At 46.4% G+C, this 15,045-nt stretch overlaps 1 long non-coding RNA gene across 1 annotated transcript; it reads right to left on the bottom strand.

The window, feature by feature from the left end:
• Positions 1 to 246: 246 nt before the first annotated feature.
• Positions 247 to 14,303, bottom strand: LOC124188187. The gene is made up of 3 exons (XR_006872255.1): positions 14,039 to 14,303; positions 5,107 to 5,192; positions 247 to 518 (listed from the first exon to the last, which is right to left on the bottom strand). It is a non-coding gene; the product is annotated as an uncharacterized LOC124188187 (long non-coding RNA).
• Between the last annotated feature and the right edge of the window lie 742 nt (positions 14,304 to 15,045).

Here is a 15,045-nt window from a genome sequence, read left to right as displayed (position 1 = left end):
GGATACTCGCCGGTACGTGCTTCTCTAAATTTCGACTAATTCGCATGAGCGAAACATATTTTCGAATATCAGGCTGTTTTATGAGGATGAAGATTCATGCGGATATGCCTGCATTATTTTTAACATACGTACGAAAGTTCGCGCGTTGAAATTAAAAATGGTAAGTGGAATAATCAGGATTGGAATGTGCAGAGAAATTTCAGGAAACGAGTCTAGAATTTTACATTTTCGTTTATTTTGCAACCTTGATGCGATATTGATTGTGAAGTGCTTGATTGAACGATTGACAATGGTTTGAACATGATAAACTTTGTGTTTAGAAAATCTGGAAAAATCGGAAAATCTTTCCAAGTGAGACTTGGAAGCCGCCCGTAGTGGTATCGAAACTGCAGAAGTACGTAGCATGTCTGAGACTTCCTTGAGCCTCCGGAAAGCTGCATCTCGCATTCAGGAGCTGTAGCGCACCACATGGAGTTTTAAATTTTGCATTTTCGACTCGGGAGGATCAGTTTGAGCTCCTGGAGAACGTTAAGCCTGAATTATGGTACCGCAAGAGAAACACCATATCATACTCATAGGTATACACACGCGCGCACACACGTATCCGCTGCACGCACGCACGATGCGAGAAGAAACAAGCAGGGGGGAGGACCACGAATGTTGGATAGAATCTAGTGACGGGGCAGGAGGGAAGAAAAGGAGGATATTTTCGGCTGAAAACTCTCGTGAAACTTTCGTCAAGAAGTATATGGAAGCGTGTAAGTGGTTGCAAGCACATGCGAGTGAGACGCGTAGAACGGCATCGTCAGGTGAGGATTACCCTCGGTATGCGTGCGCCCCCTATATACGCCTTAGGAATTTATTATCGCATATTATATATATAATACATATACGCATACCCGCCTTTCGATCCCCCGCGTGCATCAAGATTCGCCTCGCGGTGCACCGATAAGTCAAAAGATTCAAGCCAAAATCGTATTCAAGTATTTATATCGCGCAATGGGGAGAATAATCGGGTCCAGTCCCGTGACTGATGTCCCCCTCGGGAGCTGTACCGAAAAATAAAAGGCGCGTCGGGGGGGGGTGGCAAAAATCTTTTGCTTCAGGCCTCCTCGCGCACCTTGTACCGAAGCGTTGCACTGGTAGCTATAGCAACGCGCCAACCCGAACGTAAGAGGCCATTGCACTTGCTGCTCGCCGAATCTGCACTCTTGCTAAACCAGCCCCCGCCGATCCCCCGGCGCGAATACCCGCCGTTGCCTTGCCGCGGTTTCGTGCGCCGGTCGTTGGTCGCTCTTGAATCGCCCGCGGCTCTCTTCCTTTCATTTCGTTTCGTTTCATTTTCGTTTTCGTGCAGTTTTTGCTGCCGTTAAAGTCTCGCGGAGGGAGAGGGGGGTTGCTGCCGGTGGTGGCAATGGGCGGCTCGGGGGGCGGGGTGGGGTGAGTGGGGGCATAATCCCTCGCTCGCGGAGATGAGACCGCATTTTTCTACCTCGGTCCTCGATCGGCTAGCGAGCCCTTACTCAGCGGGGATCAAAGCTCCCAAGGATCAATTCGTGATATATGTATTATACGTCGATTACAACTAGGCCCTGAGATTTTTATATTTCGACTTAACCGCTCACCGAACCAGATCGTACGGCTCAAAGCTCGCCCTTTCTATCTCTTGCTTCGGGGCCATTTTATAACACCGCGCTTGGATTTAGGTACTGTCAATAACATGCACGTTGAAACTAATCCTGCATTATATTATTATTCGATGAGCTGTTAGAATTACATATCTAATAGAATTTTCGACGCCATACTTGAAGGTTTTACAGTTGAAATATTATTGAGGATAAAATGAAAGAGGTTATTTACACCTATGTTTTCTGCGATTAGTCTAGTTGATTATTTTTCGGTGAATATACTTATACGTACTTTTTCAGTTGCGAAAGGAATATTATTGAATATACTGTGTAAATATACACTTATCTGTGAAAATAATTGCCTGACGTACGTATTCGTAGAAATTTAAAAACTTGTAGCATGAAGGAAATACAGATAAGCGTTTATCACAAGGTTTCCGTCGCGGGATGGGAAATCACTGTTCGCTGTGCAAGCCTATCTCTTTCGATACTCGTATAAATGACGCTTTTATTCAAACTTGGAACTTGTCAATGTTGTTTTTTAAAACGTACTTTTTTTCTTTTTTTTTTTGCTTATTTCCACAAGACGCCCATGCGACGAAGACGGTAATTGATTACATCACTAGTAAATTCACGAGCATTCCAAGCATGGACGGAATGACGCAACGGTTTCGAATTGTCTTCACGACTCGCTACACTATTGAGCCACATGTTAAGATTACATTGATCATCGACCCTGAGCCATTGGAGTTGTTGGCTATGTTACTATAATTGCTGGTATTATCTAACCAACGAAATACTGCCCTGTTATTAATTCGTTGTTTATTTTTCAACGCTGTTTGCCTATTCCAAGTGTCTTTATACCACCGGGTGGCACTTTTGCTATTCAACAAACGCGTTGTGCGCCAAGTTCGTAATTACTTCCAGACCATGTTAAATCGAACTTATTGGAAGTTTTTCAGGTGCGACAGAATTTCGCTAGTCTTTTATCCGCCATTGCTTGTACACGCTTCAGGCAACAGTTCTTTTCTATCATATTTATCGCGTGCAAGGCTGTGTATATTTTCCAAAACATATCTTACTCATGCGATAGAATTTATCAAATGAAATGATTCATTCTCCTGTCCAGTAAATAAAATTTATATTCTGTTCAGTTGATGTTTGAGAATCGGGGAAAAACCAATATTTTTCACTAGTAAGAATGAAAAAGAAATAAAAACATAAAAAATTAAAATAAAATATAAAAAAAAAAACAAAAAAAAAAAAAAAAATTAAAAAACGAAGCTAAGTATAAATGTTTATATCGATCCTGAACGTACATAAGCCGAACGAATAACTTTGGCAGTGGGGACGGGAATACGGATGTAGGGTGAGTGCGGGCGGCCATCTAGCGGATAGCTTTCGCATCGCTTGGCCGTGTTCGCGTTGCAGAGAACTGCAGCTTTCGCAGTCGATATTTTGCGAAAACGCGTTTCGTTGATAAATTTCCACTCGCGTACTTATCCCCCAGCTTTCGATGCATACCGTGTGACCTGGACTCGCCCGAGACCCAACGGCCTATTGCATCTGACCAAAAAGCTCCGCAGCCGCGATCGGACGACGGAGAAACGCGGACGCTGGTAATTGGGCGGCGAATATGTTCGCCTCGATAAAATATGCGATACCTGAGAGCCAAACGGGAAGAAACGAATAAGATCACAGAAAATGGCGATTGAAAATTGAAAAGAAAAAAGAAAAAGAAAAAAGATACGCAGCGCGAGATTCCGGCGATATAATTAACGAATATGCGAATCTGCATGCGGATGAGTTGCGGCTCGCCGTCGCTCGCGGTGCCGTAACTGACGCCAAACCACAGGCTTGGCTTCTTCGCCAGCACTAGCGAAGACAGCTCTCGGTTCTGTGCCAAGTAATTGGTGGCCAATTTATTTGAACGTAAGTTGCAAAACTTGTTAGACCTCAGGACTGCCTACCTTACCGAGCGGTGGAGCATGTGGGGAATATGGCGCTCCAAAAGGACTAATCCATGGTGGATGCAAGCGCGTTGAGAAAAAGAGAGAGAAAAATCTCTGTCGCACGTATTCTTTGATTTTACGAAGGAATAATAACAATATTGAAACGATTGTTCATGGATTTTTATGGCCCAGGGTTGAGCCTGCAAACGTCGTTCTCAAATAAGTTTGAGAAACCGAATTACATGTGAACTCTAATCATATTATCAGACATTTATGTTCGCATTTGCGAGATAAACGTTCCGTCGATTGAAGTGCTTGAATAATTTTCACTGTAAAATTCGGCTGGCGTATCGCGAGGTTATATGTAATATCTTTTTCCAAAATATCAAGCTTTCGAGATTGAGATTCATTGCTGTTCGGTAAATTTTTTATACTGTAGGTTCGTTGGATAGAAATAAAGAGGGAAAAATTTGAAGCGGTGTTATTATTACGTAAAAATATACGCAGAATATATGCGAAATAATAATAATAATAATAACAAAGTTGAGTCGGGTGAAAAGCGTTAAAAATTGCAAACTTGCGAGCGAGCGCTGCTCCATCGGTCTCCGTATAACTTATTATGCATTCCGGGCGGCTCCGCGTGCGTGGAAAATAAAACTAGAACGAAAGCTGGTTTATTACACGTGGAGCCAGCACGAGTCTTCCCTGAGGTAGCCAGCCATTTGCGTAACTTATTTCATCAAGAACCAATTATCATCGTATTTAACGTTTTATACGAGACTGCGAATTAATAATCGAATGGAAATGAAAGAACGGTGAAAATGCATTTTAAATATACATTCAACTTGGTAGAAAAACGATCGAACTGTCACGGACTGCTATTACAGATACACAGGTAACACGCGAAGTAGCGCGAAAAGTGCAAGCACGTTTTGCAGAAGCGGATATGGATACAATGTGCGGGGGTTTCGCACGAAGCGCGTCTTGGCGTATAGGAATATACTTCTGTAGAACAATAAGTAACTCGAGGCGGGAATATAAGCAGATAATAATGGTTGGTTACCACCGAGGAGGGTATAAGTGAGTGAGTGGCAACGTACATGTAAACAAACAAGTATCAATGCATCTAAATTGAAACATAAAACGAAATGAATGGCCCATAAATGCCCATAAATGCCTAGAGTTAATGGTAGGGTGCGGGTAAGCTATTGCTTTACGATTGATATTTATGTCTGCAGGCTGCACACACCGGGGGAACGAAGGTACCTACCTATGACGCTACGTGCAAGTATCCTACCTACGCGGATACGCAACTGCACTCTTCGATTCAACTTTGACGAGAGTGCGAGATGCGAAATCTCCCGTCTATCCCTTTCTTTGGACGGGATCGAATGCCTCTTGACAATGCAAGACAGGAACGCTGTCGTAAATCGGATCGCGATTCGTGTCGTGATTATTTCGAAATCAAGCCCTTTTGTCATGGTGCGTCTATTCTAGCAGCTGACATCGTTATTCTCAGTTCTTACCTTCTCATCATCCCCACCAAGGGTCTTCGGTCTCGATCCTCCAACGTTTGCATGAAGTTTTTGGAGTCATTTCTGGCAACCGGATTCTGAAACAAAAAAAGAATATCCAAGGTGAGTGAAGTTTACGTTACATACTACAAACTTCTGCAAAATGAGGGACTGATGCTGTTCAGGTTGAAAGTTACAGAAGTAATACTGCGGGTTACTACATTGACGGTCTAAATTTCCTCCGAGAAAAAATCTAGTTGTTGAAACAACATAATTGTAGTAACAGCAGCAACGAGAACGCGCCAGTACCCAAAACACTAAATACAGCAGTAATTTTTTGCACTGATCTGAGCCTTTTAAAAGCCAGTATTGATTCCCTTCCATGTTTGACTCTGAGCAGCAGAATGGCTGCAGGCGAGTGTGTCGACTCTAGGAAGTTGCTGCACAATGAGAAGCTGTGTGCGATGTCGAACAACGGGCGGCTTTGTGCAACGAGCGAAGCTTTACGTGGTCAAAGTCTCTCTGTATTTCACATGAGATATTCGACGATGAAGTCTGCACGGCAACGAGTTTGCGGATCTAATACGTCCACATGCAGTACGTTTAATATTTTTTTTAACGCATTTCAATCCGCTGAGCAAGGATGTGAAAATCAAGACTCACCGAATGAGACGAACAGTTATCGACACTATGCGGCGAGATCTCAAAGTCCTGAATATATTTATTCCTGATCGGGAAATTGATTCGAATAATGAACTCGACTGTCTCTAGGAAATCATGAAATCGGTCCAACTCGATGGAAGAACTGGGAAGCATGTGGATTGGAAGGACTTGCGAAGGAGGCTGCGGAACGGAGTCACGTGCAGATGGATAAAGCGGCGATAGTGTATGAGGAACGACGCTGAATAATAACCGCACGAAGTCATACCGCAAGTAAATTTTTGTGTTTATCCATTTCTATAAATATTGTACGGCACGGGTACAAGCTGCTGCAGCTAGTACCTTTTCGATATAAGGGTACGTAGGTATTCGACATCCATTTGCAATTCAAAGACTCGGATGTAATCCGCGAACGTAAGTAATTGCATCTTGGTTCTCCCTCTCCCCCTCCCCCCTCTTCTGGATATCGAAGAGCACAGAGAATAAGGAAATCATTGTCCCTGCACGCGCTCAGCGAAGTGCACGATTCGCTGCTCTCACAGCTGCACGCCTCGAGTGCTCTCCTCTCCCGTCTCTCTCACTCTCTTTCGGAATAAATAGACACGCACGAATGCGGCGATAAGGCATAGCGCACAAGACTCATATGTGGAATAAACAAGAAACAGAAGAGTGAAGAGAGACCTCCCTGCCTTTAGTCGGATCAACGGACGAGCTGCCGGGCTTGGAACCGGAGGACCTTGACGCGGAGGGAAAGAGGAATGTCTTTATTAGAGCGCGGTGAGTCGAATTCGGTCCAACACAATGGCTTTCCATCATGGATCCTCGACCTTCCACCATCGTCGTTTGGCCGAAGGACTGCAGCGGCGGGAATGGGAAAGGGAGTAAGAGAGTGAGGGGGAATTAGACCGAGAGGGAGACGCACCGCCGTCGGCAGGTACGGGGAAGAAAGAGGGGAGGATACCTTCTTCTGGGTATAACCTTGCAGCGATGGAACCCCGTCTAAACTCCGCCCGTTTCTCCCGCAGTCTCTTACGTACCCGCTTCATCTAGAATGCAGTTTTTGTCCCGGGTATTTTCCCACAAAAAAATATAAGAGCTCGATGCGCGACGCTGCCAGCAAGATCCCTTTCATTCCAGTGACTGAAGGCACCCTGTTGCAGGTACCGAGGTCGGGACCCATCGTCCGGAAATGAAATGGATACCACCGTAAGTCTTGAACCCAAAAACGCCATTTGTCTTTCCTCGCGCAGCACGATCGTACCGCTGGAGTCACCAATGGTGCGATTATAAACAGTCCAAGCTTTCCGACGGCAGCTCTGAATCGGGAGAATTCTCGAATTTGGTTGCGACCATTCCCGAAATTCGCTATTACCGCGACGTTCAATCATTCAAGGTAACGCTTGGGATACCTTTTGGCCCTAATGTTATAATGTTACCAAAGTTGGTCGTTTTACTCAGAGACGAGTGGTAGCTCAACTATAGAGCTGGATTGTGTTGCATATGATATTGCGATCCGTGAGAACCGAAGCTCGACACGCTGGCTATGATCACACCTCAGCTTATAGCTGGAACGTGTTACAGCTCGTAAAAGTCCGAGTATAACGAAATTTGATTAGGTGTGAAGTTGCTTCGTACTATACCACGCTCTTAAACCTGGTACAGAAGTCTCCCCGGCTCGACCGTGAAGTTATGGGATTTCCAATGGCCCATGTAGGTAATCATCGGTCTAATCGTCACTCGACTATGATACGAGTCGTGATCTGCTTACGGTTCAGTTAATTCTATCAAGAATATTCGGTTCATAGAAATTTTCCTGCTTTTCGAACGGTGGGGGAATCCGAGGTCTTGAGAACCAGCCGCGGATCACGTGAAATTACGCGATTAATAATAGATCGGCTACATTCTCCACAGAGTGGAACATCTCCCTAACGGTCAACGGCAAATTGGCCAACCACACTGACAATGAAATTGCTCTGATGGCCGAGTAAGCGGTCGGCAATTACGTTATTCCGTGTCCCTATTATTAGGCAAGCGGCTATCATCAGCTGCGAAATCCTCGTTGTCACCCAGAGCTGCAGTCTGCTCGCGCGTAATTTCCGCATAAATGAACCACGCGACACCCTAGGAGACAATTTTTCATCACGAGAAGTTATACGCGGTGTGAGAAGGAGCGAGATTGAAGTTCGAAAAGAAGGATACTCGCAGCGTCGCGTCTACGAGTGTTTTTCGAGTGCCGTGCCTGCGGTATCGGCGATCAGCAATAGTCGATTATTCAAATACGCGATGATACCGGGAGAATGAGAAGCAGCGAACTCGGCGCGGCATTATCGGCGAGTCGCGTACACACGACTCTCCTTATAATGCAGTCGTAAGTCTGGTTTTCCTGACGTACGCTCGCATCTCTGGCGCACAATCTGACACGCACGTGGCTCTCGAATGAGCTTCAACTATGTACGCGAGCTTTAGGTGGTTATACATTATACATAGGTGTCCGTACCTGCATGTACACACGAGAGTGTGTCGGCTACCTTCGATTGTTTTATTCAATCCCAAGATGCGTGTTATACCTACAGCTTCCGAACCGACTCCCGGACGACGGGAGAAAGATGATTCCTTCGATACGATCCCAGCCCCCTCTTTTATTATTCCGTTTATTATTCCAGCCGTATTCTTTCTCCCTCCCCCCTTTCGCCCCTGTTTGTTTACAGACGTCATCAACCGGTCTGCCATTCATCCAATCTAAAAATTACCATCGACTCTAGGTCCACTTGCCAAGAGCAGACGGGCTTAAGGAACTCGAATTTAGCAACGCTTTGGCTTTTCTCACACCCAGGCGTCGAATTTTCCAGGCTATTTACAGCCCGGGAGGAGAATTTTCATTGTCGAGATTTCGGAGATATTTTTCTTCTCCGGTCCGAGACCGAATTAGCCGTATTTTATGGGGGGGCGTAGGGGGCAGACACGAAGTTCGCGTCGGGTAGAAAATTATCACTCGGTAATCGGTAGATTTAGTAACTCTCGGGGACTGTTTCTGGATGAAGCACGAGGAAAACACGCGGCTCGAAGATAAAACTCGACAGGTACAACGGCGATAAAGAAATCCACACGTACTTTGACGCGAGTCGGATAAGTGATCGAAGCTGAAAGCTCGTTTTATCCTCGTTCCGTCGTGGAACTGGGTCTGCAGACGGAAAATGCGCCCCGGGAATGCGGAGGCTCGGTGCCGTCGGAGAGGATGGCGGCAGCCACTCACTCACAAAGGGGTCCATCTGGTTCTGGTCTAGGTAAAATTATCTAGCCGCCCACAGCCCATCGCTTGCATCCCACCCCCCGCATAACAAACCCTCCTCGTAAATCACGCGAGTGTTGAGGCGGTTTAATCACTTTTAACACTCCAATTACAATTTTATCGCGCGGTACGAGCTCACTTATAATCGTGACATGATACATGACGCAGTTTCGGAACGCGTAGCTGATGTTAATAAATGATTTCTAGACTCTCCGATGCTATTTCAACGTCCACCTTGTACAGTCGAGTAATATTGCATTTTTCTTATCCATACATATCTCCAGACACTTGTACTAAAACTGATAACTCTTTTTGCGCGAACATACGTCCATAAAAACTGAACTGTGGTTGTCCTTCGTGTACATAAGAACATAGCAAAGGCCTTCCGCCGACTAGAAATGGGTCAGCCTTGATTCCTTTACGGACTCGAAGTTACGCCGCCAGGTTGTAAATAAAAAAAAAAAAAAAAGGATACAGAAGAAGAAAACCTGCAGCGCATTCCGTTCGAAATCGTGTATACCGTACATAATTGTATTACAGAGATTTTCACCGGCGAACGCGATATCGGAGTAAATACTTTTTTCAATAGGTATGTATAATATTTTTCCATATAAATCCGGCGAGTATTTGATTCGAAGTTCAAGTAGATTCTTAAATCTCGGACAAAGGTCGTAGATTTTACGATCTCCGTAGTTTTTTCTTTTTTCTTTTCTCTCTTTCTTTCGAACATTCCATCGTGGAGCGGTTGAACCACATATTTCGCCCGCATCTACGACTAGAAAAGTTCTGTGCAGCTAGTTTTTTTATGATATACAATCCAGACGCAACGCCTCCGGACTAATTGTTTTATGGTGAGCCAGAGTTTTTTGGGGTGGGATATATTGCAGTTTTTCACGAATATTACTGCAGCTGTATTATTTCGAAGAGCGGAGCTTGTTCAACGCGGCTCACTTCGGGCGGATCGTCTCGTACCACCTTTCGCAGACGAAAACCGATGTAACGACGTTGTTGTTGGATTTGTTTATGCTAGGAGAGGTCAGCGTCGTCGAACCCGATATCGCCTTCGACCATGCAGCATTCTGCATGTCGCGCAAACTTGGAGTCGATGACGGGACGTCCGTGGGACGAAGCTGGGTTGCAGGGACAACGCGCTCCGTGCTCCGTGGAAGAGAAGGCCTATCTTAACGACATTCCCTGAAGGACTAGCGGTGTGTCGTTACCTCGTCGCGTCTATCGAACCAACGCTGCACATCGTGCACGATATCGTCACCGAGTTGACTCGATGGAAGTGTCATCGATCCCTCACCATGAATGGAAAGGTAAACTCGAGGCGCGTTTACCGCGCCATTTCGGCATCTAATGGCTGCTTTGAATTAGAAATCGAAAAAAATCGGTCCGATTCGTTTCGAGACACGACACGCGGGCCTCACCGCAGGTGTAACAAGTTTCAAATTCTGAGCTGCGAAACTGGCGACTCTCTCCTTAAATTGTGGCTATCTTATCTCCCCGGTTATACTTAGCGCGGTGATTTACACCAGTGACCATGGAACGCTTCGGTGTCTCTTGTCTCGGGTCACTAGCCGACTGGCATCGCTTACTCACTGTGCCGGTATTGCTCCGTGAATTAGCAGAGAATGCTTTCAGCGACAGTGGTGAAGAGAATGAAAAAATAATATACATATATATAAATAAAGATGAAAACAGATTCAACTCGCAGCGCGAACGCTGCCGTCGTTAACAACGAGAAAATTTGTACACAGTGTACGTATGTTCTTCAGTCCTTCTGAATTGCTTAGACTCAACGTTATCTATATTTTCCAACAGTTTACCCAACGCGCTAGACTAGCAAGCAGGTACAAACGGCAAAGCATTCTCGGAGTGACGGCGTGCCGAGCAACAACGAGGAGTGGACAAAGCACTCCCTGTGGTGAGAATTAGGAGGGCTCTTGGTACGCCTAAACATAATTTGCCTAATACGGTATGCAAATCGGTGCTATTAGCACTCCTCTTATTGCGGCAAGACGAGCTGTCATAACAACGGTCAATCGGTCTGGATAGCCGGTACGTGCGCAGTTTTCACTGAAATTTAAACGGTCTCGTCGAAACGAGGTTCGAGAGGCAGGCGCCGTTCCTCGTGGGTCAAACGGCTCTGATTTGATGCCCATCATTTGTTCCAGCGGTTAAAATTACGGCCCTTACATTGATCTACCCCTCTCTGTCGAAGATAATCCTCCGATATCCCGGCTCCTTGGGGGTAATTACTCTACACCGGGGGGTGTACACAAGTACGTGCTTGGAATGGGGGCCATTACTTTTCGCCGGTTTACCGGACGGCGGCAGCTTCGGCGGAAAGGTAGCTCGGCAAGGGTAATTATAAACGGTCTGAATCACGCGATCGCCGCAGTATTGCGATTGAGCTTTAGTCGTATCCGCAGGCGAAGCGAGCGCGAGTCGCTCGAAGAATAGCCGAACGCACTTACACCCTGCAGAGGGAGGAGTTGTCAGGTGCATAAATACGGGTGCTTATTTATAACCGTGACGTGCTCTGTCGGCGCCAAGTCGAAACACCATCGCGTGGGCAAGCAATTTCCAATACGCCGCACGCGGGGGGAAAGTTTGCGAATTTTGCGGTCTGAGATATCGCGGCCATTCGCTTCTCTCGTAGCGTGTTTTCGGAATCTCAATTTACGCGAGGCGCAGCTGCGATCCCTGCAGCCCTCATGGACCGCGGAATCGCACCGAATAGTCCCAGAAAAGCACCGGTTGAACGTTTCTCGGAATTCGTTGACAGTCCTGAGGGACTTCGGCTCGGGGACGGAGAAACTCTAGAGGGCAGCTCTCGTCTTCGGACGGCGATCGCTGATAGCGACGATCTGACGAGCCTCGACTACGGGGCCTAGAGCGTTGTAGGCAGGTATGCAAACGAAACCCACGCACGTACCTAGCTGCGTTCTTTGGTGAGGTACATCGTCCGACGTACACGGCAAAGAGGCACGTCTCGCCCGCTAGGCCGTGCAGGCACGGTTTACCCGCGGACATAAACACACCGCGGCGAGAGTTCGTTGGCGGTTTAAGTTAGTGCAGTACACGCGGTTGATCGAGGGGGTTCATCGTCCAGGGCCAACTTCTCGTCGTCTTGATGCGGGCTCGCTGATGCAGGTTCCAAAGGGCCGCCGCTGAGGGGCAAAAACACGCTCCACCTTCGGGAGATCTTCTCTCGCCGGCTCTTTTTCTCTTTCCTATCTTCTTTGTCCCTTTATTCCCGCGCGGAGTTTTTTCTTTCCCCTCGACTCAGCTAATTCCTTTGCCCGGTCTACTTCATCCGGCGCGCCCCCAATTCTGTCCTTAAACATTTCGGCGCATCGATGGAAACGCTGTTTCGCTGATTAATGCCCCCAGATTTGCCATCGCTGGCTGCTTATTTATTTAGAACACATAATACGCGCGGCACGGAACTCCATACTTTCGATGAAGCTATTCAAGCCCCGTTTTTACGACCCTATCTCAGTCGACATAACCCGGATTCAAACGCTCGTCCCTTTGTACGCCTCCGCAGTTTCGAACGGCTATCGCCATCGCCCGACCAACACCAACTTCGCCCTGGACCGTTTCAACGGTTATTGGCTCAGGTAGCGCATTTCACCGACCACGTATGCCGCTGTTACAGGTAATTGTCTGCATTATACTCGCGTATCCACTTTATCCGAATCTGTACAATCTATTTCACGTTCCAACGCCTTCGCGATTCGTTAGTTACTATTATTTTACCTCGCGCAACCAGAATCAATTCGAAATTCCCTTCGAGCATGTTTGAATTTTTTTGAACCGTAACGACTGGGATATTTCTGTGAAAAAATCAATACAGTCATATTGATATAAATGAGAAGAACTTGACAATGTTATTTTTAGATAAGGTTTTCAAAATCAGCGGAATTTCACAGAATTAATTGTTTAATTATTTATTTCCAATCGGAAGTAGCACCGAAATTCCAAAGTCCTATTTAACGGATCCGTAAAATGCATAAACCGAGCCGATTTGTTTTATTTTTTCCCATATCACCCGACGTTTCCTCGTTAATGTAGTTCCACGATAAAGTCGACCATATTTATGGGGTACCCATAGAAAGCGAAAGCAGAATTTCCGAAGCAATCTCTAGAAAAAAAGGAGTATACCCAACTTGTCCGAGTCCCCTTACAGCTTCTCTATCCAGCTGATTCTGAACCGATACTTTTCATTCTTCCTACCCTCCGCATTATTTGAATTCTATAAATTTCTATACATCGATATACGGTATATTATCGCTCACAACTCACTGAAAAACGTTTAATAATTGATATGGGAAAAATTGTACGTGGGTGAACGACGAAGCGTAAAACGACGTACTCGGAATAAATTTTAAGCAGTGTACAGTGGAAACGGATTTAAGTGGGTTATTCAAGCCACGCGAGGGAGTTTCTTCCACGGGGTTAGCTTAGGCTTCCTGCTTCCACTCTGTAGGCGCAAACGTAAGCTGTATCCGTGATTGAAACACTCGTTTTGGGGCTGGATACGTGCGCTCGTATCCAACTCGAGTATGTGTTCCCACACGCAATACAAATTCCACGAATGTGGGAGATACACCGTCATCGATATTCAGATTTGTGCTTGCCTGTGCCGCTCGCTCGTGTTTCCCCGAGGCACATTGCCGACCTTACCGAATCCTGACTAAATTTCAAACAATTATCCACCCTCCGTACCTTGCATATAACCACATCACATGATTCCCACACATTTGAGCAGACAAACGAACATAAAAGTAGTCTCAGAGTTCGATTTCAGATGGAAAACGAACATCCGTCCTGCGCGGCGTCTCTCATGGCGTCTACGAAGGTGATGCTTGGCGATAGGATCCGCTCGTTACTCGCTCTTACGAGCGGCTTGACGGGCATGCAAAAATCGCGAATTAAGGTTGAAAAGAAAACGTGGAATTTCATTAAACACGCGTGTTGAAATACCTTGTGCGTCGTTAGCGTCGTGTGGCATGGAGCGGGTTACCGGGGTAGTTGCTTTCCCGCGGTGCACTGCGCGCGGATAATCAAAGATGGCCGTGTTCCTGGGCGTGGCCATGCCTCGAGCACGCTGCCTCGGCGACCCGGGTTTCCGACGTCGCGACGACCGCCGTCGACGGAGGATCCGCATGTCGAACAAGGCACACTCACTGTCGGCGAATATCCACCGTGTTCCCGGCTCTTCTTCAGGGCGAAAATCCACCCCGAGGTTCTGGCCTCTGCGCTCGTCGGCCATCTTGAACGACGCTTTGCCCCACCGTTGCCGCCTGGTCCATCTGTCAGCCTCCGGGCTGGTCTTTCCCACTGGTTCGACGGGCCGCCGAGCCGCGATGCCGGAGCGCCTCGAAAACTCGAGGATTTGTTTGAGCGTTGACAAACGCACGGCCGCGGCGGTGGTTCTTTTTTCGAAAAAAAAAATAAAATAAATAAAAAAAATAAATAAATAAAAATAGAGGAGGAACGAAAAAAATAAAAAAATGAGGATGAATAAGGGAATAAAAATAAAACACGCACGCGGACACGTTACTACGGTAACACCGCTCAAATATAGTTAAGCAGAAGTTAAAAATATCGGTAAGTCAAAATAGAATACTATATAGCCTGGCTAGCTGTGTGTTTGCTTTCCGTGGGCGCAATCGGGTTTGAGTTGAGTGAGCATGCGGAATAGTGGGGTTGGCAGCCATCTTGGCGTCTATTCACCTCTCTCTCTCTCTCTCTCTCTCTCTCTCTCTCTCTCTCTCTATTTCTCTCTCTGTATCCATCTATCTCTCTCTCTCGCTCTCACGCGGCACGAGATGAGTTTGCTTTATTTTGACACGCATTTTGCCAACGAGCCGGATCGGAGTAATCGTGGATTTTCATTTTCTTTACGTCTTTTCACCGACTTTCAATCTCTCTGCGTCTTGCACGTCATCCATGTTTCGCGAAATATGCGCACTGTATTTACTGATTGG

Source organism: Neodiprion fabricii, chromosome 1 (assembly GCF_021155785.1).
Source record: "Neodiprion fabricii isolate iyNeoFabr1 chromosome 1, iyNeoFabr1.1, whole genome shotgun sequence".
In the NCBI taxonomy this organism is placed as follows: Eukaryota; Metazoa; Arthropoda; class Insecta; order Hymenoptera; family Diprionidae; genus Neodiprion; species Neodiprion fabricii.
This window is presented reverse-complemented; position numbering and strand designations above follow the sequence as displayed.